Genomic DNA, 25,999 nt, shown 5'->3' with positions numbered 1-25,999 from the left:
CGAGTTTCTAGGTGCTTCACCTACATCCTTGTTCTTTGACACCCAAAGTCTTCTCAGGCAAGCACCTGGACAGCCCTCATCTTCGGGAACCCCTGGCCTCAGGGGTGAGCCTGACTGCAGAGTTTGTGCAGTAAACACCCCCAGGAGCAGCCTCAAGCGAAACAGTCAGGAGGTGGGGATCAATCATCCAGCTTCCTCGGATCTCAAGCAGGACAATTCTCCCAGGGGACCCAATGGCACCAAGTCCCAGTTGCCGACAGCAGTGACCTGCTCATTAATACGCACCACCTTGGCGGCGTCCCTGCCCTGTCTCATTTCTCTCCACACCTGCCTGTGTTTCCCGGAGTCCTCCCCAATCTTTGCCTCAAAGTCTGCTTCTGAAGGGACACAGCCTAAGACAGAAAGCGTTCATTCATTCATTCGTGTAGGTTACAGGTTCCTTACATTTCTGCCATCGTATGGCCACAAACAGTGACTTCATGGAATACCTCTGTGGGTCCCACCTCTGACACTAGTTCCATTTTAGGAACCTGGGAAGCAATGTTTACGGAAAAAGAAGACATTTACGGAGAATGTCATCTGTGCTTTGTTCTGAGCAAAGATCTGCACACGCATCCTCTCCTTTGCTACCCACAATGAGGCATCCGTTCTCAGCCTCCTTTTTCAGACAGGGAAGTGAACCCCTGGGGAGGTGAAGTGCTTTCCCAAGGGGACACAAGTAAATGGCACCTTTGAGGTGTCGGGGAATATTGAGGTCTCTGGAAGCTTGACCTGACCACCACACTACACTCTTGGAAGCCAGTCACCACGCTGTGAAGACCAAGAAGCTCCAGTGAGAGGCTCACAAGAAAAACCAAGGTCCCTGGCTCACAGCCCTGGCTGAGTGCCCAGCCCACAGGCAGCTTCTACTTGCTGGGCACGTGACTGAGTCACCTTAACTCATCCTGCAGCCTCAGTCTGAGCTGCTTCAGCTTTTGTCACACAGAACTCAGAAAGAGCTCTCTCCACCGAGCCCTGCCCAAATTGCAGATTTATGAGCAAAATATATGACAGTTGTTGTTTTAAGCCCCTAAGCTTGGGAGCGCTTGTCTGCTGCAGTAGATAACCGATTCAGAGAGGACAAGGGGCTTCCCTAAGGTCACACAGCTGGGCAGTGGAACTAAGCCTTGAGCCAATGTCCCCAGCATCCCGGAGCAATGCTTTTTCCCTCTCACAACCCTCCTTTAACAGATGAGAAAAACAGGGCTCAGAGACATTAAGTGACTCATTCAAGGTCACAGAGTAGGGTTACGGGTTGAACTGAATCTCCCCCTAAAAGATACCTTGAAATCCTAAACCCTAGTACTTCAAAATACAACCTGAATTGGAGAAATGCTTTCTACAAAGGTAAAGCTAAGATGAGGTCATGAGGGTGAGCTCTAATCAACATGACTGACCGTTGTCCTTATAAAGACAGGACGTTTGGACACAGAGACATCACACAGAGGGAAGACAATGCAGAGGCAAAGGAGAAGGGCATCTACAGGGAAAGGAATGCCTGAGGCTCCCACGAGCTAGGGGAGAGGCAGGCAGCAGATTCACTCTGCTGACGCCCTGATGTTGGACTTCAAGCAGAATTCTGTGACAATAAATTTCAGTTGTTTGAATCACCCAGCTTAGGATACTTCGTTACAGCGGCCCTAGGCAACTAATACAGCTAGCGAAGTGAGAGTCTAACCCAACTGTGCCTGAACTCCTAATACTTACACTCTCCTGACTCTCCTCTCAGCATTAAGGAAAGACTTCCTGGAGGAAGTGATGTCCAAGTCCTGAGGGATGCATAGGAGTTGGCCAAGAGGTAAAGGGAGGGAAGAGTGTTCTCTAAAGAGGGGGTAGATTGGGGTGCCAGGAGACCTGTTCCAAAGACTGAAGACATTCTAATGGCTGGAATGGGCTACAAATAACAAGGGCACAGGCTGGAGCAGTGCCCAGGGGTAGGGTGAGGATGGCCTTTGTGAATCCAGCAGGCAGGCCATTTGGATGTCATCCCAAGGGCAGTGGGGAGCCATCTGCCTTTTTCTTCCGCCTTGTCACCCCAGCAGGACTCCTCTAAGAGCATTTCACACTGTGGCCTGGCCCTCCTACTTGGAACCTGAAAGGGAGGAAAATGCTAGGTTTGTGCTCAGCAGGGAAGGAACTGTCATTGTGGGGAGGAACTGTCTTTGCAAAGCCCCCTCGAGTCTCAGAATTAAGGGCTTCTGACACTGCCTTTCACCCTGCAGGCCCCTCAAAAAAATATCATCACCGCCAAGCATGAATCCAAATAAAGTCCTCCACAGAGCCGCTGGGGATGCAGAAGGGGAGCGCTGCCGCTGGGAGGCGACCAGATGGTCCCTTACAGAAATCTCTCCTGCAAGGCAGCCGCATCTCAGAAGGTGCTGGGTGGGGTCCTGGGGCTCTTACTGCTAATGGGAAGGTTTATAGTTTAAGACACAACCCTCACTTCCTGCAAAGCCAGGGCCTGTAAAGGGTTTTTTTTAAGATTCCTGTTATCTGGACCAAGACTCAAAAGATGTGGAGATACATACACCAGAGGCCTTTCTCCTACCACCTCCCCCATCCCCAAAAGATAGCGTCTGAGTGCCTCCTAGTCTTTGCCTACATTCCTTTCATAGCTCAATTCCTCAGCCAGAGTTTCTGAAGTGTCCCTGGGGCTGCCATGCACCCCTCCCGAGTCCCCTGAGGGCCTCTGCCTCCACCGATATCCACCCAACTGATCAGCAACCTCGGGTCAGCACATGTTAGCAGCAAACAGCCTATCAGGTAACTAGGAGATGGAGCAGAAGCTGGAGTGGGTGGTGGGGGCCGGGGGGCGGGGGTTGTACCTGGGATAAGAAAAACATGACACCCAACCCCTCTTCAAAGGCCTCAGCACTCTTTCCCAAGATGCTTGAGTTGTCTTTAAACCAGAAGACTGCCCAAGTAGAGGCTGTCGGGAGAGCCTAGAGCGGCGATCCTGCTGGGAATCTGGTTGGACAGGCGCTCCCTGCTGCATAACCACCCCCGGGACACAGGTGTTCAGCTCCCCAGCTGCATGCGGGGCAAGGCTTAAGACAGATCAAGCTTGTGCAAAGCAGTGACTCGAGAATACAGAGAATTGGGGGGAGGGGGGCGCGGCAGGTGGTGGTGATGGGGCGAAGTTTAACTGAGCCTTCTGTTGATGTCTGTTTGCTTTGCCTTTGCTGCTGGGGAAGAAGCAGAAAGAAGGAGAGCTGTTTGTGCTGGCTCACAGTGGCTCCAGCAGGGAGCCAGGCCCTTCGGGGTTACTGCAGGGCTTGGAGATAGCCTCTGGCTGTTGTGAAATCTAGATTAGTCTGGGCTCCCAGAGGGAAGAGAGGGGAACATTGCCTAGGAAAGGGATAGAACTTTAAAGTGCTCAGGGCACCCTCAGGGCAGTGGGTGGGGCTGGGGAGAGTAGCTGATGGCTCCCCTGTGGGATCCCTAGGAGGCTGATCCCCCATATCTGATACTGAAGAATGCCAGGCCCCAGTGTGGCTTAGAAGGAGCTGCCCTGGGAGACTTCAAAGGATGCGCTGGACTTGGCAATGAGGCAGCAATGAGGGTGGGGAAAGGCTGAAGAGGCCCTATCCTGCAGGCAAACCCTGCAGGAAAGACGCTGGGGAGGCTCCAGGGGGACTGAGCGGGATAAACGGGCTTGGAGTCAGGATCGGTTAGCATACAGAACACTGCATGCACAGAACACTCCTGCAAACCTGAGTTCATGGCTGGAGATTCCCCAGAGGACGAAGGAAGGAAATAAGGGAAGGTGGGGGCAGGGAGGAAGGCGGGGAGGAGAAGCCGACAGACAAACAGACAAACCAAAAGAGACCTACAGACTGAGGGAGGGGGCGAGAGGGATCTTTAAACTGACAGACCCCTGGGAATGAGATGGAGGATCTACCAAGTGAAAGACACCCAAAAGGAGAGGAAGAGATGGGGGTGGGGAGAAAGGAGGAGGGCTGAGTGCGGAGGAGGGTCAAGGGAAGGGGGAGAGGAGGAAGAAGCTGGGAGACAGGGGAGCGGGCAGAGGAGGAGGAAGGAAAATGGGGACAGCTGAGAGGTGGGGAAGGGAGCTGGGAGAGAGGCCGATACGGGAGGCGGGTGGGGGAAGCTGAGTAAGGACGGTCACAGGCCCCAAGATAGCCGGTCCTGGGGTCCCAGACCCCAGAGCCCCTGCCAAACACTCCACAGACTGCTCAACGCTGACCCTTCCCTCCCCCTCTGCCTGGGGCAGAACCGAGGGCTGGGCCAGAGGGCTGAGCCCGCTCATCACCCCCATGCCAGGACTGGTTTACAGGGTGACTGAAACCCCAGTCCGCACTCTGTCCCCGGCAATGTGCCCCGACGCGGGTCTGCATCTTCCTCCACACACAGCCAGCCACCCTCCCCGCCCTAGGCCACGGAGCCTCATCTACTAGCAGACCACCGGCAGCTTTCTTCAATTCATAGAAAAGCCATCCCGAAGGCAAAGAGTAGCCTGATTTTGCATCCTGTCAGCCCTAACACAGGCATAAAGATAGGACAGCAAGGTCAGCTGCAGGCACGTCCTCTTTATCCCAGGGGATCATGCATCCACCTAACATCCACCTAACCTAAGTGGAGGTTCAGTTTCTGAAGAAGGAAGAACAAATATTGAAGGACATCAATCAGAGAGTGGAGTCCCAGACAGTGGGAGGCAGGAAGGGGAGGCAGGAAGAAAGGGAAGTGTAACACTGGGGAGGAAAGAATGAAAGGTTGCAGGACAGGGCATGGGGTGCACATGTGGCTCTCAGAACAAGGCGAGGCATCCCCTGGGCCTTAGGGGTCAGACAGTTCTGGCTCTGCTGCTTAGCACCATGACTTTGGGCAAATTACTCCAACTTCTGGAACCTCAATTTCTTCCTCTGTAAAATGGGCACAGCAAAAGCACAGACTTCACGTGATAACTGGAGGAGTAAAGTGTTGACAGCCCATCTAACATCACTGATGCACAGGAAGCCCTTAGTGACTGGAGTTGCTGGCAGGGCTGGATGTGTGTGGAATCAGGTTGAGAAGAGTCATGGGAAGAAGCTTCCATGAGCCCCTTTAGCCTGGACCATCAATTTGCCTGCTTGGAAAAAAATAGCCCCAAGTCAACAGGGACCTAATCCCTTTCAATGTTTTCTTACCTTCTTCCACACCTTGACCCTAGGAGGTAGGATCTGAGGCTCTGAAAACTAACCCGGGTCCACTGATGTCACAAGCGGGCGAGTCCCGGTGAAAGCAGGGGCCCATAGCCCCTCTGCAAGGAGCAGATCCAGTCCAGCCAGAGGCAGCCTCAGTGCCTCTGGACCGGCCCTCCCTCAGGCTGAGAAATCCTCGCTGACTCTCCCGCTGGACTGGAGCCTGTTTGCCCCATGATGAGAACTCCTGCCAGGCTCCAGGGAAATCCTGGGGCCACCACAGGAAGTCAGGGAGATGGACACCACCCTCCCAGGCTTTTCCCTGTCATCCCTTTCCTGCAGAGAGCGGGGAGGAGGGGGCGTTGCAGCAGGAAAAGCTGCATCTCCTTCTCAGGCCCCTTTGCAAGCCAGGAGAGGGTCCCCTAAGGGTATCTCAATTCATGAAAGCAGAAAGGGGGGACAGGGCACAGAGGGGGCTTGAGCGTCCCCCTCCCCAGGCTGCTTGGATCAGGATGCTCTGAAATGAGGAGGTAAGTGAAGGAGAGACGTGTACATGTGTATGTGTGGAGGAGGTTACTAGCACTATGGGATGCCAAGGACAGGATCTGAAGAGATGGGGGAGGGTTGGGTGCGGATCTGGGCAGAGCAGGTGGGAGGTGAGGATGGAAGAGGGAGTAGAGAACAAGAGGTGAGAGGCAGCACGAGGAATAGGAGGATGCCAGGGGTTTCTGGGGCATCCGGTGCTCTCATTGTCCCCCACCTGCTTCCTCTGCGAAGAGCACTGGGTGGTCCCTGCTCTGAGAACACCCCCAAGAGCATATAGGTGGTATGGGTAGAAAGCTGTCCAGGGTCTCCCGCCCTGTTCTGGTGGTCTTCAGCCTTGCTGGCTGACGTGAGTTTCACTGGAGTCGTAAATCGGCTTACTTGCCCCTCACCCCCACTCTTCCTAACAAATCAGGAGCAAAGCCTGATTTGATGTTTCTGGATACTGCTGAAGGGGGTTAAGGCATGTTTGGGGTTTGATTTAGGATTTCTGTCAGAGATTTGCTAACAATTTATCTGGTTCTGTAAGAAGCCAGCCTGAACCTTGGTGCACACGAGGTTAGATGAGTGAATGGTGGCTGGTTGACTGTGACTGGGTTGGACCTGGCCTCAGATTGTGGAAGCCTGCAACTGACCACAGCTGACTGGACTGCCTGAAACTAGGCTGATGGATGGAGCCTGACTGGCCAAGGGACTGGTTGATCAGCACACTAGCTCACGGATTGCATGACCAACTGGCTGACTGGTTCATGATAATGGGTTTGGTGGTGGGTAGTTGACTGGTTGTTTGCCTAATTAAAACTGAATGGATACCTAGGAACTTATTGTGACTTACTTTTTTGACTGCCCGACTCCTGTGACTAATTCAGTGGGGCTGTGGCCGATTCAGACTAACTAGGTAACTGGGTAACTATGACTCCAGGTTCAACAGCCTTGAGTGGTGTTATTGCCTGAAGGACTAAAGCTGGAGGAAGGGTTGCCTCTTTCAGATTGACTGGATGACCAGATGTCTGCCGGCAACCCCAGGGCCTTAGCTGCCTCTGGTGCCTGCACCTGTGACTCTCTGAGAATGACTGACTGGCTGCCTGGTGTTACCTTGTGGCTGGCACTGACCTGGACACAGGTCAGTGGCTGCCTGTGTCTCACTGTGACCAACAGCTCAGTAGAAACAGGCTGGTCTGGCTGAGTGGACCGACTGTCTGCCTCAATCACTGAAAACTGACTGTCCGGCGGCCTTGACTGCCATGGGCTGCCTGAGACAGACCGGACTGACGGGTGATTGCCTGCCTGACTGGGCCTGTGTACCTGAGTCTGACTGTGAGACAATATTCTACCAGCTGACTGTGCAACATGCGGGCCGGCTGACTTTGATGGGCTGCTAGATGACAGGACAAGGTGGTTTAGATGGCTGGGTGGCTGCCGGAGGTGGGCTGACTGACAGGTTGTGACTCACCAGTTGGCAGGAGGCATGTTGACCATGGCTGTGACCCACACGGTGAGTGGCCAGGGCTGGCAGTGTAGCTCTGAATGGAGCGCTGGGTCTGACTGTGAGGCGGTGACTGACAGACTGGCTGGATGACCCGGTGCCTGTGAGCCCTGGTGTGAACAGCCATGACTAGGTGTAACCAAGTCCATCTGTGAGTCAGTGGCTATCTGCCCGGCTGCCTGACCCATTGAGGCTGGCCAAGTGACCGGCTGACCACAGCTGTGACTGGACTTGTGAGGGGCCCTGCCTCACTGTGTGGCCCAGGTTGTGTGTCGGAGTCCGACTGTGAGACAGTGACAGACTGACTGACTTTTCCTGGCTGACTGCCTCCTGGGCAGCCTGCAAACAGAGTCGCTACTTGTCCCAGAAGAACCATTAGAGGCCCTGCAGGGAGCCGGCCCAGCCTGAGGGGACAGAGCGGCTTCTGTGGAGCGGCAGGAGGCAGCAGGCAGGAGCTGCCAGAGGGAGAACTGGAACAGGCCCTGCCCAGGGCTGGGCCCACATGGAAAGTTCTCCACCTCACCCTCACAGGGGCTGGGTCACTGGCACACATGCTCTGAGCTGTGTTTTTGGCTGGAGTCATGCGGCTCCTTTATTCGGGGGCAGTGAGGAGAAGGGGGGCTGGGGGGAAACCTGTAAAAATATTGAGCCAATAACTCACAGACAGGACTCCAATTATAGGAGCCCGGTGTGGGGGAGGGGAAGGAGGCCAGCCCGGCAGGCGTGGGGCAGGGCCCGGGACTGCCAGTTACGGTGGGGCTTGGCTGCGGGCCAAATGCAGCTCTAGAAAATTCAGGCCTTGTAACTCAGGGCTGAGGAAGCCTTAAGGAAGGAGCCTGTGTCTGTCAGGCACACTTCTGTTACCGCTGCCATTTTATAGCTGAGGAAACAGAGGCCCACCACCCTCAGGGCCCTAAGGCATTTCCCAAAACACAGCCCTCCTGGGGCCGCCCCACCGGAGTTCAGGAAAGCAGTGAACTCCAACCTGCTCCCACTCTCCCAGAGGGCACTGGTTGTCAGGAGCAAAGTTAATGACCTTGGGCAAGGCTCTCCACCTCTCTGAGCCTCAGTTTCCTCAATCTGTTCAGCTGGTATTTCTAACCGCAGGCCGTTTAGCAGAACTCCAGTTGGGTTCACAGATATCTGTGCCACTTATTCAATGTGTGGTTTCCTCACCCACCAAGGGAACGGTGTCAGTAATGGCTCTTCCTCTCTAAGCTTGTGAGAAAAGTATATAATCCAGATAAAGACTGCAGCTCAGTACTTGGCTCCTGGTGAAGGACCAAGCAGCGTGAGCTCTCATGATATTCATACTCATATCAAAGATGTTGAGATTAATGAAGATCTTTGAAAGGAAGCCAGGAAGTTCACTCAGCCTCAGAGTGCTGGGAGCAGCCACTCAGCCGGGAAACAGCTCCTTGACTGAGCCCCGCCAGGCCCTCCCAGCCACCCTGAGGTGCCCCCGGGCCCCCAAAAGATCCAACAGCCTCTGCAGACACCACAGCCACTGGCCTGGCCAGGCCCCCAGGGGACAGGGAGGCAAAATCAGAAGGAAAGTCTCAGGGGTTCCCCTGGGAAGAGCCAAGGACCCAGGGTTCTTGAGCAGCCATGGTGGGGCAGGGGCCTCTTCCAGGAACACCCAGTGTTCTCAAGTCTCTCCAGGGCCAGGAGAAAAGGCCAGGCTCCTGTCTGCGCCAGGGCGGGCCAAGGGGTGGAATTTCCCCAGAGGGCTGAGAACCTGGGTGTGGAACCCAGAAAAATCCCTCGCTCTCCACCCCCACAGTAATGCTGCTGCCCTGTTCTCAAAGGGCTGCTGAGGACATGATCTCATTAGACTCTCAGAGCCACCTGTAGCAGCAAATTATCACAAACCAGGTAACGAAGCATCCCCAAGGTCACAGCCAAGGAACTGAAGGCCATCTCCTGATTCATTCCTTCCTCATTCCTGAGGCTTAAGACCTCAGGCAGACCAGCATTGGAATCCCAGCTCAGTCGGTTTCTAGACCTGTGACCCTGGGCCTGTGACTCCTCCCCTGAGTCTTAATTGTCCCGTCTACACAATGGAGGTGACTACAGCATCAGTCTCAGAGCCATGGAGAGGGCTGGACAAAGTGCTCAATCGAAGCTGAAAAAATAAAAGGCGCTGGGAGCTGAGAGTCTGTCCGTTCTGTCCCAAACCTGCTTCCTCATTTGCAAAATGGTCTTAACCTTACCCTGGGGCTCATTGCAATGAGGAAACGAGCACTTAGCCTAGTGGCTGCCACCTTACACAATTCTACAAGGTGCTATTCACATTCTACATGATCAGCCACAGCCTCTGCAGCTCTTCACAGTGACCCTGACTGCTCGCAATAAGGACTCATAAATAGGAGCCATTTGTCTTTCCCTGAGAGAGAAAAACAAAGAAGAAAATAAGCCTTAAATACCAAGGGCGTGCTAAGGGCTAAGTTAAGGACAGAGGAGGGAATGAGAAAGGACTAGAGGAGTCACAGACATCGAGGGCTAGCCCAAGGCACAGATGGCACCGGCTGGGGGCACTCCAGGCAGAAGTGAAGGTCTGTGAAAGACCCGGAGATGGGAGAGAGGGGAGCGCCTGGGGGCACCTGACCCGGCTAGCGGAGCCAGGGTGCAGTACCAGGGTGATGGGGCAGGGGAAGCAGCCCTAGGTCTGGGGCTGGGGACGGTCGAGGCAAAGTGAAGACCTCCCACTCGGGGCTCCCAGCAACACTTATGGGAGGGAGGGACCCCTTCACCATGTCCAGGGCAGCAGGCAGTCTCTGAGCAGCTCTCCCAATTCTGCAGCCCCTCAGGCAGGGGTTATCCCTGTTCCTTTTACAAAAGAAGAAACGAGCCACTTCCTAGATTTGTTTCCTTTGGCTATTGTTAGAAATGGCCACAAACATATTCTCTTAACATTTCTGGAGCGCTGAGTTTCAAAGAAAATTGAGGTGTCAGGAGAACTGAGCTCCTTCCGATGTCTTTAGCCGAGAAACTTGTTTTTCCTAATTTCTAGAGGCCACTACCTCCCCTGGTTTGTGGCCCTACCTTTGATCACGGGACCTCTTGCTTCCCTTTTCATGTGGTCTTCTAGCCCTCCAATCCCCTGCCTCCCTCTTAATAAAGGCCTCTGTGATTACACTGGATTCACCTGGGTCATCTCCCATCTCAAATTCCTTACATTAATCACATCTGAAAGTCCCTCTAGCCTCAGGGCCTTTGCACTTGCTTTTTTCATTGCTTGGAACACCTTTCCCCCAGAAATCCATAGGGCTTATTCCTTCAACCTCTTCTAGTGCTCAAACCCACACCCTGGTACTCCTCATTCTTCTATCCTGCCTCACTTTTCTCCATTCCACTCATCACCAACGGGTGTATTAGAAATTCATGTATTTCTTTCTTGTCTCCTCCAACTAGAATGTAAACTGCACAAAGACTGGGTCTTTTGTCTGCTTTGTTCACTGCTGTGTTCTCAGCACCAACAGTGACGCCGAATGGGGCAACTGAAGTACAGAGACGTAAAGTCACTTGCCGAAGATCACCCAGCCACTGAGGGTGAGAAGCCCAGCTTGCCCAGCTCAGAGCTTCCCTGGGTGGGAGGAGACGGCTTTGGGGTCCATATCCCAGAGCCCTCTAAGGCCTTGAGCCCCGGTGGGACCTGTGACTCTGGGGCTTGAAGCCCAGCTCTATATTTACCAGCCAGGTCATCCTGGTCAGCTGTTGGTTTCCAGGGGGCCTCGGGACTGGGCTTCTGGACTCTACTTACCCACCACTTCTCACTGAATGGGCACACCAGCCCTTTCCTCCCTGGGAAGGTCACGTTACACACGCAGGGGCTGTGACCTGGCTGAGGGCACCCAGCAAATGACTGAGCAGCATGATCAAACCTGGGGCTCAGAGCCAGGCTTCCACTCTGAACCAGGGTTCTGAATTCTTAGTTGAGGCTGTGGCTTCGTTGCGGGGGTGGGGGAGGCAGCCCACTGGCACAGGGCTGTGAAGGTTTTAGAAACCTTTGCGGCTCAGGCAAGAAATCCAGGGCAAACTAGCGCCGGGCAGATACACTGTTCCTAAAAATGAAGATGAGAGAAGATGAATTCCCAGGTCCTGCGGATGTGTTCCCCCAGGGTGGGGCTGGGACATGCAGGCGTCAATAGTCGCTTCCTCCCCATGGTGGCTTCTGGAAAGTACCCGGAGCCTCAGTTAGGCAGGGACCTCAGGGTCACCATGTCTTTCTCTGCTTTCACAGAGAAGGCTCAGGGTAGCATGCTGACCACTGTGGTCCCTAGGGGACTGTTCACCCAGGCCCTTCTTGGTTCAGAAGTAGAGGGGTCCAGGTCACACAAGGCCAGGGCATAATTCGAGATCAGTGTCCCAATATTGAGACACTGGTTATCTACACACTAATCTTCAAAACAACCCCGGGAGTATTACTCCCTGCTTTTTTACAGATGGGGAAACAGAGAGGTTTTTTTGTTTGTTTGTTTGTTTGTTTTTACCTCCTGTTGCCTGAAATGGGCCCTAGGGGTAGAAATTAGGAGGATGCCCAGGGGTGGGGGAGACAGGCCAGTTGAAGGCCAGCGGTGGACAAGACAGGCCAAGCCCTGCCCCTGAGAGCTCATGGCCACAGGGGACACAGGCAGGAATTAGACTCGATTCCCAAACACTGATTTCAATTCATCTGTGCGCAGTGCTGCTGCAGGGAGTCTTGTGTGTGTAGGTGGTGGGGCCGGGGGGAGGGTAACAGAAGGGTAGAGGACGGGCTGGGCTGGGGTCCCAGGGGAAGCCCAGCAAAGGTCTGAAGGATGAGAAGGAGGCAAGAGGACCACCAGGGGCATAGGAGCTCCCAACAGGGGGCAAGGCAAGTGCCAAGCTCGGGAGGCCAGAACACAGAGGGTTTGGGGATAGAAACGAGCTCAGCTACCCAGGAGGCAGGAGTGAGAGGGGCGGGGCTGGTTTGTGGAAGGAAGAGGGATCTAAACTCCACTCCAGTTATTCTTGCCTGGAAAATCCCATGGACGAGAAGCCTGGCAGGCTACAGTCCATAGGCTTGCAACGAGTCGGACACTACTGAAGCGACATAGCACACAGCACACAAACTAGGAAAAAAACTGGGGAGCCCCTGAGGGCTTGAAGCAGGGAGTGAGTGAGGAGTTCAGATTCACCCAGCTCTGAGACCTGGGTTCATCTGATCCTTAGTAGAAAGATGCTCTGTGCCCACCTGCGGAAGATGGAGGCCTGGCCTGCAGCAGGACAGGAGCGCTGGGGCGCTAATTCAAGACCCCTGGACCAGGGTCCACAGGGGCTTGATGGATTAGACAGAAGGGTTAAAGGAAGGTGCCCCAGGTGATCCCTTAAGTGTCTGGCCTTAGAGTGGGTGATGGGGCCATTCACAAAGTGAGGAGAAGGAAAGAGCAGGAACCTGCGGCAAAGCTAGCGATCTGAACCTAGGTGTGTCTGACTCCCGTACATTCACAGCTTGCTCAAGGACGCCGGTCAGCCTCTGAAAATGCACTTATGTGGATACCAGGCAATCAGGTCCTGCCCTCTGCCTTCTCCTGGCTGATGATGGGGTAATGGCAGTGCTGCTGGGTGACTCACCCTAGGAAATAACGAGAGGAATAAAAATAGTTTCTGTTGGCCCAGGGCATTAGATTTCACAACAGACTGAATGTGCCGTGAGAGCAGGGAGCATGCCTCTTTCACTTGGCATTGTGTAATCTGTGCCAGCCAATGCCCAGCCCATTGTTGGTGCTCAAGAAATCTTTGCTGATGAAGGAATGGCTCTCACTTAACTGCGTAGAGAAGACATGCTCTGTATTTTAAGTATCTATGTGCAGTGTGTGTGTGTGTGTGTGTGTGTGTGTGTGTATCTGTATCAATCTATCCATCCATCTGCCTTCTCTTTCTCTCTCTGGGTTTGGGGATCATCTATTTCTCTGCCCTGAGGTCCTGGCCACATACTCTGCCTCTCTACACATCTCTCTTGACTCTGCTTCCTTGAGTTTCACAACAGGGTCCCCCCCATGCAGTACCTCAAGAGGAGCTCCGCCCTCCCCTGAAGTACCTGCTCTCTGAGCTCAGCATCCGTGGTAATGACCCCAACAACAGGAGGAAGCATGGCAGGAAAGGTCCCGCATGAGCCTCCTTACCTCTCCTCCCGAGCTGTTCCCCCAGGATCAGCCAGAAGCTGAATGAGCTCAGAGTCTCCCCAAAATGTTTCTGTCTCACCTCCCTCTTCTCCAGCCAGAATGCTCAAGAAAAACAGAAAACTTACCTTTCTGCATAGTTTCCTTCCTACCAAGCCAGAAAAAGAAGTCTCAAAATCACCCATGGTGGGAGAGGAAAGAAAAGCCACGGGAAGGTGTAAACAAGGATTGTGTCATTAAACCCCATCTGCGGCCCAGAGGGGCAGCTCAGTGGCAGCTGTGGCTGCAAAGATATCTCCCTAAAGGGGAAAGAGAGTGACGGGAGGAGCAGCTGGGCCGGCCAAGGCAGGGGGTGAGGAGGTGGGGAGGTGAGGCCACAGTGATGAGCAGGGAGGAAAATGTGCAGAATGTCAGCCCGACTGAAGAGGAGGCTCTAATCCATGGCACTGCTGGATTTATGCAATTCCATATGCAAGCATTTCAATCAGCCGCCAAAGCAATGTGAGGACCAGCATGTGTATAACGCTACTGACCCCACGCTTTCAGGGCTTTTCTTTACACATCCAACCACCCTGGTTCAATGAGATAAGAGAGCAGCCACTGGTGTGTGGCCACCATGCGTCCACCTCTGACCACAAGCCTGGGTTCTACGCTCAGTACTTTTCTGTCCATTAATATTCAGAAATATCACAAATGTCTCTTTGAGGTAAGGTGTGCCTACTCTACAGATGAGAACGCTGAGAATGCCAAAGGTTAAGTTACTCACTCAGGGCCACAGTGCTCTTCTCATTTCAGACTTGGTCCCCCAGCAACAGGAATCAGCAAACCACTGACTGCAGTCCAGTCCAAGTGCTGCCCAATTTTATAAAGTATTATTGGAACACAGCCACACCAGGTTGCTTACGAATTACTTCTGGGTACTTTTGGGCTACACAATAGCAGAGCTGATTAGTCAAGACAGAGATTTGATGGCCCCCAAAGCCCAAAATATTTACTATCTGAACATCCACAGGGAAAGGTTGCCAACCCCTGCCCTGCCATGTTTTGTGCCCATTTCTCCAAAGGGAACCTTCAAAAATCTAATTCAAGGCCTGGCACAACCTATTTGAAATCTTTGGAATAAAACCCAAACTTCCCCTACAGCTTGACAGGGCCAGAAGGACTTGGCACCTGCTAACCTCCTTCCCTTTCTCCCCCATAGATCACATTCCAACCCACTGGACATTTTTCCATTTATCTGATGGCTGGGCTCTTTCTAACCTCAGGACCTTTGCACATGCTATTCCTTTGTCTGGAATGCTTTTCCCCAGTTTTAAGTCTCAGCTCAAATTCCATTTCCTCTGCAAGGCCTCCCCTGTGGTTAAGCTTAACCATCTCCACACACAGTCTGTTTCCTTTCTCGCAGCAATAATAGCTTGTCATCATTTTATCTACAGGTTCACTTTTACCCTCTCTTTTGCCCTAGGCTGCCAGCCCTATGAGGGCTGGACTGTATCTGGGTGGTTCACTGTTCTCTCCACTGCCAGCCGGTGATGTATGAATGTTTGACAGTAACACAGACATGTGGGCATCCAGGCCTGCGGGACCCCTGAGCCACATTCCCCACCCAGGTGCTCCTTTCTTCCTTCCCACAGACATTCAGAAAGTGACATTCGGAACCTCCCTGGTGGTCCAGTGGCTAAGACTCTACGCTCCCAACGCAAGGGGCCCGAGTCTGATCCCTGATCGGGGAACTAGATCCCACGTGCTGCAACTAAGATCCCACTAGATCCCACAAATAAAGATCCCACATGCTGCAACTAAGACCTAAGCCAAAAAGATAAAAAATTTTTTTTTAAAGAAAAGAAAGTGATACTCATAGAAGTCTGCAGAGGGACTAGGCCACTCCAGAGAAGTAGACAGATTCCTTCCCTCAGTGAAGTCCCCAGCGGCCAAATCCTCCCAGTCAAACACCCTTCTCCTTGTACGGAACTGCTGGCCAGAGAAGGAGGTCCCATGGTGGCTGCCTGCGAGTAGCCCTCCCTAGGAGTCTGCCGTTCCTCTCTCAGACTCCATCAAATGTCCCCAGGGATGTCACCCCTGAGAGGCGCTGGGACACAGCTGGGCTTCCCTGGAGAAGGTGACATGCAGGACTGGGGTTGATGCTCCACGGGTTCCAGACCCCCTGGTATCATAGGTTGATCTGGGACCACCAAAGAGTCCTAACCCCCGGAACCTTGGGGGAGAGGGTCTTTGCAGATATAACAAAGGCACTCAAGATGGGCCCACCCTAGATTTCCAGGCTAGGTGCTCAATCCTGTGACCAATAACCCTTCTAAGAGACAGCAGACAAAACATAGACACAGAGAAGGGCACATGAAGAGAGAGGCAGAGACTGGAATGATGTGGCCACATGCCCCTGCATGCCTGGAGCCCCCAAGAGCTGAGAGAGATGAGAAAGGACCCCCCCATGAGCCTTTCAAGGGAGTGTGCCCCTGCCCACACCATGATGTCAGGTATTAGCCCTCAGAACTGTGAGAGAAGACAGTTCGGTCGCTGTAAGTCTGCCAAGTTGTGGTTAATCTGTTATGACACCCACGGAAACTAATATACCTGGGAAGGGTGTGCTCATTTCTTGCTTCAGCCCACAAAGAATCACAGGCGATTTTGCTGGCAGGGGTGCAGGGTCTGAGTCACCCGGCACTGTTTGAATCCAGGCACCCAGGCTCCACGTGACCGCTGCTTCCACCTCCACACACACGCCGCCCCTCATCCCTTAGTATTTATCTTCAAACCGACCTACTGTTGTCCTACTCCAGTGGATTTCCAAAGAGAACTTGATCTCTGAGTGGGGAGAAAGTGCACTGCTGGCTATACATTCACTCCAAAATTTTATTTTCTGGTTCAGTCAACCAAACATTTATGAAGCGCTGACTATGTGCCAGGCAGTATTTAAGGCTCTGGAAATGCAGTTGGGACAAAGCAGACAGGGATTCCTCTCCTGTGGACCCGGCTTTGTCCTGTGGAAGGGGCAGGGGGATCATGTCCAAATGAATACAAAGCTGCTAAAATTAAAAACACTCCCTGGCATGTGCCCTAAAATTGAGTGACTGCCACGTGGGCATGTGCTGAGAAAGTCCACCTCCCCTCCCAGGGAAGGAGCTGAGGGTGGGGAGCAGGGCGAGGCGGAGAGCAGGGTTTGGATTCTGGGCGTGCCACCTCCTGGCTCTAGCAGAGCCCCCCGGAGAGCCTCCCTCTTCCTTCCACCAAAGCAGGAGGAGCTCCCAGGGTCCCTGGTTCCCGTCTCCAAGAGCCTGTGATTCTGGAAAGGGAGGAGGCTCCCCCCAGGCGCAGAGCCTGGCTGGTCTGTGGGACTGGGACAGCAGTATTTCCAAGGTGCTGAGCCCTCCGGGTTGGGAGGATGGGCAGGAGGACGGGCGAGGGGGAGGTTCTGGAAGAGAAGGTGCAGGCCTGCCAGAGCTCAGAGCCCGTGCCAACCCCATCCTCCTGTGGGCGACAGGAAGGGCTGTCGTGTGACTTGTGGGATCTGCGGACAAACAAACTGTGAGTCTGGATCCTGGCCCAGGGAGGATAGGAAGCCCGCTTCTGAATCCTCTGGTTATAGTAAACATTGACCATTCACTGAGTACCTACAACTTGCCAAACCCAGAAAACCTGTTTTAGTTTAGCAGCACAACAGTCATCAAAGAGAGTACTACTATGCCCATTTTACAGATGAGGAGGCTGAGGCTCAACCAGGGCATACAACTCTCAGGCGCCAGGCAAGGATCTGAACCCAAGGCTGGTCTTAGTCATCTCTTTCTACCACCTTCAGCTCTACTTCTGAACTAGTATTAAGGAGTTTTCAGTGGCAAGATCCAATTCAAACTGGCTTAAGCCCACTTCCATTCCTCCAAAGACTTTACTGTAGAGTTTTAGGGCTTTCAGGTACAGCTGGATCCAGATGTTCAATGTTCTCACAATTCTTTCTCATCCTTTGGCCTTGTATTCCTCAGTATTAGCTTTACCTTACGGTCCCAGAGCTACAAAGATAGCCTACCCAAGCCTTCAGGCTTCTACTCTGCTTCACAAAATTTCTGGATATGTGACACTCTAATAGTTCTAGCACAAGAAGGAGAAATCCATTTTTGGCCTATGGGAATACTGTATCCCCTTAACCAGATGACTGGTTCCAGTTTGGTGATGTGACCCAAGCTGGGCCTACTCAGGCCTTATACAGGTTTTCTCTTTTTGTTTTGTTTTTTCCTTGAGTTCCTTGAAATCACAAGCCAACATACTTATTTTAATCATTCATCAGATAAAAATAAAACAAAGATGAGAGAACAGCAGTTGCAGTATTTCCTGCAACTTTGGTCCATGAGAAAGAGCCACAGCAGGAAGAAAAATTCACAATTCCATTAAGTGTGAACACACTGAACTCTCACGCTTCCCCTCCATCAGAAATGTACTGTGAGGCGGGATTTCCAGGCCAGTGGACAAACCAGGCTTGATCGGGCCTTCTCTAGGCTCTGCCTTTGGGGGCCTCCTGTCTCCAGTCCTGCAGTGTGAGCCTTTGAATGAAATAACGTTTCTTGTGAAGCAATGGCATTAATAGCTGAGCAGTAGCTAATTCAGGGCTTGCCGGGCAACAGGCGCAGAGTTACAGACTCCGTGCGGGGTCTCACTGTGATCTCACTGCATCCTGCCGGGACTGCTGCACTTTTTATCCCAGGTAAGGAAACTGAGGCTCGGGACTTCAACTGACGTGCCTACATCCCACAGTCAGCTGGGCACAGCTCCAGTGTTGGAACTCAGCCCTGATTCCAAAGCTTGTGCCCCTGGTCCCTACTTTAGGCTGCACTTCGTGGTCCTGGGTACACAGTCCTGGGTCCACTTCAAGGAGAGATGGATCCAAGGCTTAGCTCCTCCAAGCCCCTGCCTGGCCACATCCAGGCAGGACATTCTCTGAGCCAGAGCAAAATTCCCGTCCCAGGCAGGCTGCCTTCTCCACCACAAAGGGCCCTGAAATAAGAGGCTGCAGGCCTGCCTCCCACTCGGGGTGACCTCTTCACAGCTGTGCTACTCAGGCACTCACTAATCTCCCGAAGCCTCAGTTTCCCCATCTGTAAAAGTTTCCCCATCCCACACTTGGCTTAGTGGTTTCCAAACAGTTTCAGGCAAGGACAGCATCAGTAAACGAGCATGCAGACCCCCTACATGAAAAACTGCTGAAAGAGTGGCTCTTCCAGAAAACTGAGACCTGGGTCCTGGCTCTCGTAAGTCTTCAGGGGAAGCTGTGGGCATTTCACTCTACCAGCTCAGCCCTATGGCCCCTCAGAGCTCTACAGCTCTGCTCTTCTCAGATTGTGACACACGCCCCGCCCTGCACCCCCGCCCCCTTATAGAGAAAGAGTTTTCTTCCCAGATGGGTTCATCAAGACCCTTGGGATACAAGTGATGAAAACAACTCAAGCCAAGTTAGGCCAAAACAGAACCATAGGTACAGGGTCCCCAGAATTCTTCTTCAGCTTTTCTTAAATTTGGCCCTCTCTGGCTTTAAAGGTTTCTTGACTTTCCACAGTCCTAGGGAAATTATGAACGCCTTCCTTTAGCCTGTCTTTCCCCAAGGGGCCCGGTCCTTGGTTCTCACTCCCATCTCATTTGAAGCCTTTCTCTCCCTCCTCGGGCCTTTGCATATTCCGTGTCCACCAAGAACTTCCCAAGTTCTTCCTTAAGTGACTTATTCTCACCATTCACGCCTTAGCTCAAGTATCATCTCTTCAGAGAGGCCTTTCCTGTCCACTCCAACTTAGGTAGCCCCTAACCTCTCGCCATCAGCTGGCCTGGTCTCATTTCCCTATCATGGTTCGGAACGACCTTCTTATCTATGTGCTCCCATGCCTGCTGTCTATCTCCCCATTAGAAAGTCCACTGCATAGGGCTCTGCGTTGCTCACGGCAGTACCCCTGACCTCCGGCACTGCGCAGGCCGTGGACAAGCACTCCATAAATAGTGGTGGAATGCACAAGCACATGATAGACAGCAACTCTTCACGCTTTATCAAGTCCAGACTCCTCTGCCTCAAATTCAACATCTCACCACCAACCAGACCCTCCTGCTCCTCTCAGAGGCAAGCCACACCCCCCAGCAAGCTCCACAGGCCAGTCCATCCTTGCCCCCTTCCCCCACACAGCCACTCGCCCATCGCCACTTCCTGCCACTTCTAACCCTCATCTCTCAAAGTCAACTGCCTCTCCCTGTCTCTACCGCCGTTCTCCAGGCCCAGGTCCCATCTCTCTCCTTGGGACACCAGCGGCAGCTTTGCCATGGTCTCTCCCAGAATCCCTTCTTGCCCAGTCCAACCCGATGCCCTCAGCACAACTTTGATTCTGTCACCCTCTGCTGAAAAACTACCAATAGCGTCATCCAGGACACTAAAGGGAAGCTCAGCTGCCTTCCCGTGGACCATGGGCTCTACAGAAACTGCCTCTAGGAGCTCATCCTTGCCCTCTTGCCTCTATCTTTCTGCTCCAGCCCCAGGTTCCCGGGACCCCTATCTTCACAGAGCACTCAGCAGTGTTGTTCACACACTTCTGCCTCCTGCGTGTTCGTCAGGGCAGATATCTCACCCGACTCTGCAGGCTCAGCCCAGCCTTGCTCCTGGCATTTAGTGCTGCTTAATAAACATCAGTAAATGCATGGATGAATCAATGCAGTTGAGTACCTAGTATCTGTCAGACATGAAGTTAAAAATATAAATATTTTATTTTCTAACAATCTTTCAAAGTAAGCACTACTATGTTTGATTGACACATGAATGCACGAACAAACGAATGAATGAATGAAAAAACGTTTAAACGAGGGCAGAACCACAATCCAAAAGTGTACAGAAACCAGGAGGGAATGTACTTAATGATGTGTGCTAAGTCGCTTCAGTCGTGTCTGACTCTGCTACACTATGGACTGTAGCCCGCCAGGCTCCTCCGTCCATTAGATTCTCCAGGCAAGAATAGTGGAGTGGGTTGCTGTGCCCTCTTCCCAACCCAGGGATCAAACCCAAGTCACTTGCTTGTATCTCCTGCATTGGTAGGCAGGTTCTTTATCACTATAAGTACCTGTGAAGCCTGTACTTAATGATAGGCACCCAGTAAAAAGAACCAGTGGATGGACAGCACCATGGCAAATGAAGTGCCATGGCATCTGTTAGGGACTGAACTGTGTCCCCTCAAAATCCACAAGTTGAAACCCTAACCCCCAGGACCTCAGAATGTGACCTTATTAGGAAACAGAGTCTTTGCAGATGTAGTTAAAGTGAAGTTGTTAGGGTGGGCCCTAATCCACTATGACTGGTTCCATCATAAATAGGGGACATTGGGACAGAGGCTGACACACATTGAGGGAAGATGATACAGACAGAAACGGCAAGACAGCCACCGACAAAGCAAGGAGACAGGCCTGGGACAGGCCCTTCCCTCACAGCTCTAGAAGAAACCCTGTCAACACCCTGACCTTGGACTTCCAGCCCCAGGAATTGTGAGGTATCTGTTGTTAAGCCACCCAGTCTGGGGCACTTTATTATGGCAGCTCTAGCTAACTAATACACGGACGGCCTCACACACCACAGCATTTTTCAACTCCTCTGGGTCACATCAGACTTGTCCAGGGGCTGCATTCTGCCCAGGAGGGCACAGGTGGCCACCTCTGCACCCTCGTGGGTTCCCGGAGCACACCATCCACAGGGGAGTTGGCTCCGGGGGAAGCTGGGGTCAAACGGATCAAGTGGGAATTCAATTATGGTTTGGAGACGAGTCTGCGAGGTCGCTTAATTAATCAAGGGCAGAGCCTGTAACCAAGGCCCCAGGCTCCAGGAGCTGTGCGGCAGCCCCCACACAGAGCCAGGCCAGGCCCAGCCTCTTTATCAAGTACAGGAGAAAACCCAAATTCAAGGCAAGAGATAGATTGGATCAGTTGAGACATGCTTCTCAACTAACACCCCAGCCTACAGTTATCAATACTCTATAAAGCATGTTGGAACTGCTGTTTACAAGTATCTGTTAATTATTAAAATGGAATCTATTTCCCCCCCTCCATCTAGTTGAGAAATCTCATGTTACACAGAAAGGTTAATTACAAACCGACTTCCAAGAACCCTTTGTTGGAAGCTTCTGTTTCATTTTCTCCAAGATGAATCCTTGAACTCCATATTTGGGAATGCAGACACAGCCTGGCTTAGCAAAATCGTTTCCTCATTCTAGCAGCCCCCAGCTCTAGCCAACCTCTCAGATGGCCTGATGCAGCTAGGATTAACCAGAAACCACTTCAAACCCCTCCCCACACACACACCATCTAAAATGTGGTTTTCTTGCTTTTTCCGTTGAGACCGAAGACCACCATGTTTTCCACATGTTGTCCTGGATGCAAAAGTAAGAGGGTCTCAAGTTCTGGGACCACAATGAGAGACATACAATATTCCAGTGGCTGCACCAATTAGGTCCATTTGCCCCCAGCCTTGGGGAAGGTAAATGGCCTATTAACTTGGTAGGTAATGCATACCACATGGCATTCCTCAGCCTCGAGGAAGCCGGAGAGGACTCATTTTCCTAGCAAGCACTGGAACTGAGCCGTACAGCGCAGACCCCCGGCACCAAGGCTTGGCCCCTTCCCCACCATCACCTGTACCAGTGGGCGTCCCTGCTCGCCAAAACTCCATTGTAGGCTTCCCAGAATTCAGTTCTTTATAGCCATGCTTGGAAATCTTGTATCTCTCTCTCTATCTGTAGCTGACTCTTGAACAACATAGCTTGAACTACTCAGGTAGATACACTTTAACTACTCAGGTAGTTCACTTACACTCAGATTTTTTTCAATAAATACTATCAATACAACACCACACGATTTGTAGCTGGTTGAATCTTTGATTGGTTGAATCCGCAGATGCAGAACCACAGATGTTAATACAAAGGGATGGCTGTGAGTTACACTTGGATTTTTGGAGAAGGGGGCAGCAGAGGATGAGATGATTAGATAGCGTCACCGACTGAATGGACACAAATTTGAGCAGGCTCTGGAAGATAGTAGAGGACAGAGGAGTCTGGCATGCTACAGTCCATGGGGTTGCAGAGTCGGACACAACTGAGTGACTGAACAACAACTAACCCTCCTATGTTGTCAAGGGTCAACTGTTTATCTCCTATGGGTTCTTTCCCTCTGGAGAATCCTAACTAATACACAATGGCTTAAATAAAAGAGAAGTTTTTGTCTCACCTGTGAGGTCAGGAGCTGCGCAGGGCATCCAGACTGCTATCTTTCAACTCTTATTATCCTTACTGTGTAGCTTCCATCCTTAGGGTGATCTGATAGGCTGAGATGACTGCGTTGCAGCCACCACATTCAAGTCCCAAGCTGGAAGCTTGAGGAATCAGGCAAAGCTAAAGGATGTTTGCCTCCCTTCCATCATTCAAGGATGTGAAGTCTCTACTTGGTGACTGGGAGATGTCCTTGTTCTTAAATTCACATACGGCCCTTCTGATCAGACAGACCTGGGTTGAGGCTGGCTGTGCCTTTGTGACACTGGACGAAGGCTGTCAAGATGTAAAGACAGTTCTGCCTCTGTGTGGCCCACAGCAATGGTTTAGTGGAGACCACATCAGACTGCCATTTCCTGGGTAGACTCCTTTCAGGCAAAGAGTTCAGAGTGGACAGAAGTGAAGGTCCACATGCTGCAGCCAGCCATCCAAACATAGTCAGGAAATGAAATGTTAAGTCTTTCAACATGGGCAGAGGCTGGCCACCCTCTCGGCTCATCCCACAGGGCCTGATGCTTCTTGGGACGCAAGAAGCAGAGCTAGTGGCCCTGGACTGGGAGAGCCTGTTCTCCAAGAGAATTGAAGCCAGAACCTGCACGTGGGGAGGAGTGGGTTAAGAGGGGTGAGGATATAGCTAGTCTCTGTCCTGGAACTATGGCCTTTACTATCAAACAGCAGCAGAGTCAGTGCTGGGCTTTGCGAGGGGCACGGCTTCATGGGGGGAGACACGGGCGAAAAACAGAAGTGGATTATGGGCAGGCCATTACGGGGTTGAGTGGCAGGCTTTTTAGAGGTGCTCAGGAGCGTCTGTGAGAGAAGGCCCCTGGCTCTATTTGCTGACTGCTAGAGGTGAGGAAATGCCTTGGGCCTTGGAGCCCACACCGTGTCAAATACCTATTTACCATCTCCTCCATCCTCTCTTCCAACTAGGCTTCATGCGGTTGAAGGGCAGGAAAATAGCAGGCTTCCTGGAACTTTTCAACAGAAGCACTCATCAAGGCAGCGGAGTACACAGAGAACTGAAATTTCTTTGAGATCCTGTGTTCTATTGTTGAAATTCACGTTGAAGTAGCATTTCATGCCCCCTCTCCACGATTTCAGAATTTTGCCTTGTGTATTTCGCTCCTCAGGCATGCCAGGTGGCCCGCCTCCTCCCCTCGTCCCCTCCAGCCACACCAGCCTTTCCCAGGCAGCAGCCACGGAGGGTCCCCGGCGCAGGCAGAGCGGGTCTCATGCTGGGCTCCCCAGCCAGCCGGGCACACCTCCCTCAAGCGGCAGCCGACTCTATTAAGCAAAATCTTCAGATGTCCGGGTCGCAGGGCGGTGGGGATTTTCACAGGCACTGAAGTGGATGGTCACGTTGAGAGGCTGCCAGCATCTCACCTGCTGTCAGGAAGAAAGGCTTCTGGTGTCCAGGGAGTCAAGAATGACTCACTTAAGCAGGAGTGTCACTAAGATGAGAGGGGATTCAAGAGCGCAGCTGACAGCAGAGCACGCTGTTAAATCCTCCCGGAAAGTGAGAGGACAAGCCCGCAGGGTGTGGAGCCGGCCCCCTGCCATGACCACACTGCTGGCACGCAGACACTCCGGGAGGATTTTCCGGTTACAGTTACGAGCGCCAAGACTTTCCCTCTTCTGCGGTGGAGCTGCCTTACAGCTCTGAATGGCCCTATCTCTGTGACTAATTGGAACCTGAAAGTGAAAGAAGCAATGCCCTTGCAAAGCTACTGTGGTTTCAAATGTGGCCTCCACGGTGGGAAGTGGCAGACAGATTAGATAGATAAGGAAATATTTAAAAACAAGATAAGACAATCACAAAACAAAACAAAACCCTTCTCATTCATTCCCAGTATTAACACCAGTGAAGCAGTAGAATGAACATGCAGGAAAATGTTGCTGTTACTAGAAACAGCAAATTAGCAACGAATGGGCCACTGGCCCATGACACTTGGGAGCAGAGAACAGGGCAGGAGCGGTTTGCTTCAGAGGTGAGGAAAATGAGCCCGGGGAGGCTGACTTGCCCAAGGTCACCCAGTCAGGTGGAGGTGGGAGTCTCACCCCGTTCTGGCTCCAAAGGTTTGTCCTGTTCTTTCCCGGCATCACATCCGCGTGGTGTTCTGCCCTGTCATCCGAGAGTCTCGGAGGTCAGCAGAACCGGTGCAGCAGCCTGGGCAAGTTCTGGTCCAGCCTACAAGGCAGCACCCTGGCGTCTGGCACTTAAAGGGACAGTGTCCACCACGGGCCTCCTCCTCTTGTCCCGTGCTGAGCTACTGAAGAGTTGGTGTGTTGGATATTTCATTCTCTTCCTCCCTGACTCCTTCAAGCCTCTCAGCTGCCTTCTGCTTGGGATTCCTATGGCTCCAGGAAGTGCTCCACAGCGGAAGAGTTGATTTAAAATGGCCTTGTAGGGTTCCCCAATTGCCTCGGGTAGGTCTGATCCAGGGCAGGAAGGGCAAAGGCATTTACCTCCCACGGATGTGGGATGCCTGGAGAGCCGTGTTGAGATTTCTGAGTCTGAATTCAGCTGAAGAGTACTGTGATCGATTTGTGATGCCTGGCACGAGCGAGGCAGGGAAACCAGGTGTGCACCGTCTAGATTAAAAACAGCTGCAGGAATGGGCCACTCTCAGCCTATGCCCTTTCTCCACATAATCAGTCCTCCTCACAATCTTTCAGAACCGCACCAGGTGCATAACTAGGCACTGGATGCCCCACAGCAGACTGCCACCCTAGCCTTGCAGTTAACGCCCGGAGAGAAGGCAGGGTGACCAAGCAGAACACAACAGGTTTCACTCCAGATTTCAGTCCCTTTCTCTCTCCAGACAAGGCCAATGATCTTTTCTAGAAAAATCAGAGCCTTTCCTTGAAGCATTCAGTGGTTCATACCTACTGTGTGTAACAGCTCAGGCTGCCAGATGAAGACTCACCTTTCCCGACAAGCACCAGTAAGGGTGGCCAGATTAGAACCTGGCTTCTCTCGATGATTAGCGAGCAAGATTGATCAAGAATTTTTACGCCTAACATACCAGTGGCTCTGAAGCTTTCCTTGCTATGATGTTAAAGTTTCAGAGGAGCTCTAAACTGCTGGGAGGTCAGGGATGAAAAAGATGCAGGGCCTCAATGACAGCTCTTTCCTTCTCCTCACTGCTCTGGGGAAGGGGCTGGCCGATTTCCACGTTACTGGACAATGAATGCAGGACTTTTCAGCTGAAGACATCATCCTAACCTCGACCAAGATTAACTCAGCAAGAGCTTCCTACCATGGTGGTAATACATTGGCCATGGTATTCCTCAGTAGGGGTGTCTAGACATGTGTTATCAAGGCTGGTGTTTAGCTAAAGATACAGGAAAGAAGACTTCACC

General features: G+C 52.3%; 1 long non-coding RNA gene across 1 annotated transcript in view; it reads right to left on the bottom strand.

Moving 5' to 3' along the window:
* Window positions 1-24,779, bottom strand: part of LOC122683271 — a 40,063-nt gene extending 15,284 nt beyond the window's left edge. The window contains exon 1 of the long non-coding RNA XR_006337665.1: window positions 22,596-24,779. This is a non-coding gene — a long non-coding RNA (uncharacterized LOC122683271). The remainder of the gene's footprint in view (window positions 1-22,595) is intronic.
* Between the last annotated feature and the right edge of the window lie 1,220 nt (window positions 24,780-25,999).

Source organism: Cervus elaphus, chromosome 24 (genome assembly GCF_910594005.1).
Source record: "Cervus elaphus chromosome 24, mCerEla1.1, whole genome shotgun sequence".
Classification (NCBI taxonomy): Eukaryota; Metazoa; Chordata; class Mammalia; order Artiodactyla; family Cervidae; genus Cervus; species Cervus elaphus.
This window is presented reverse-complemented; position numbering and strand designations above follow the sequence as displayed.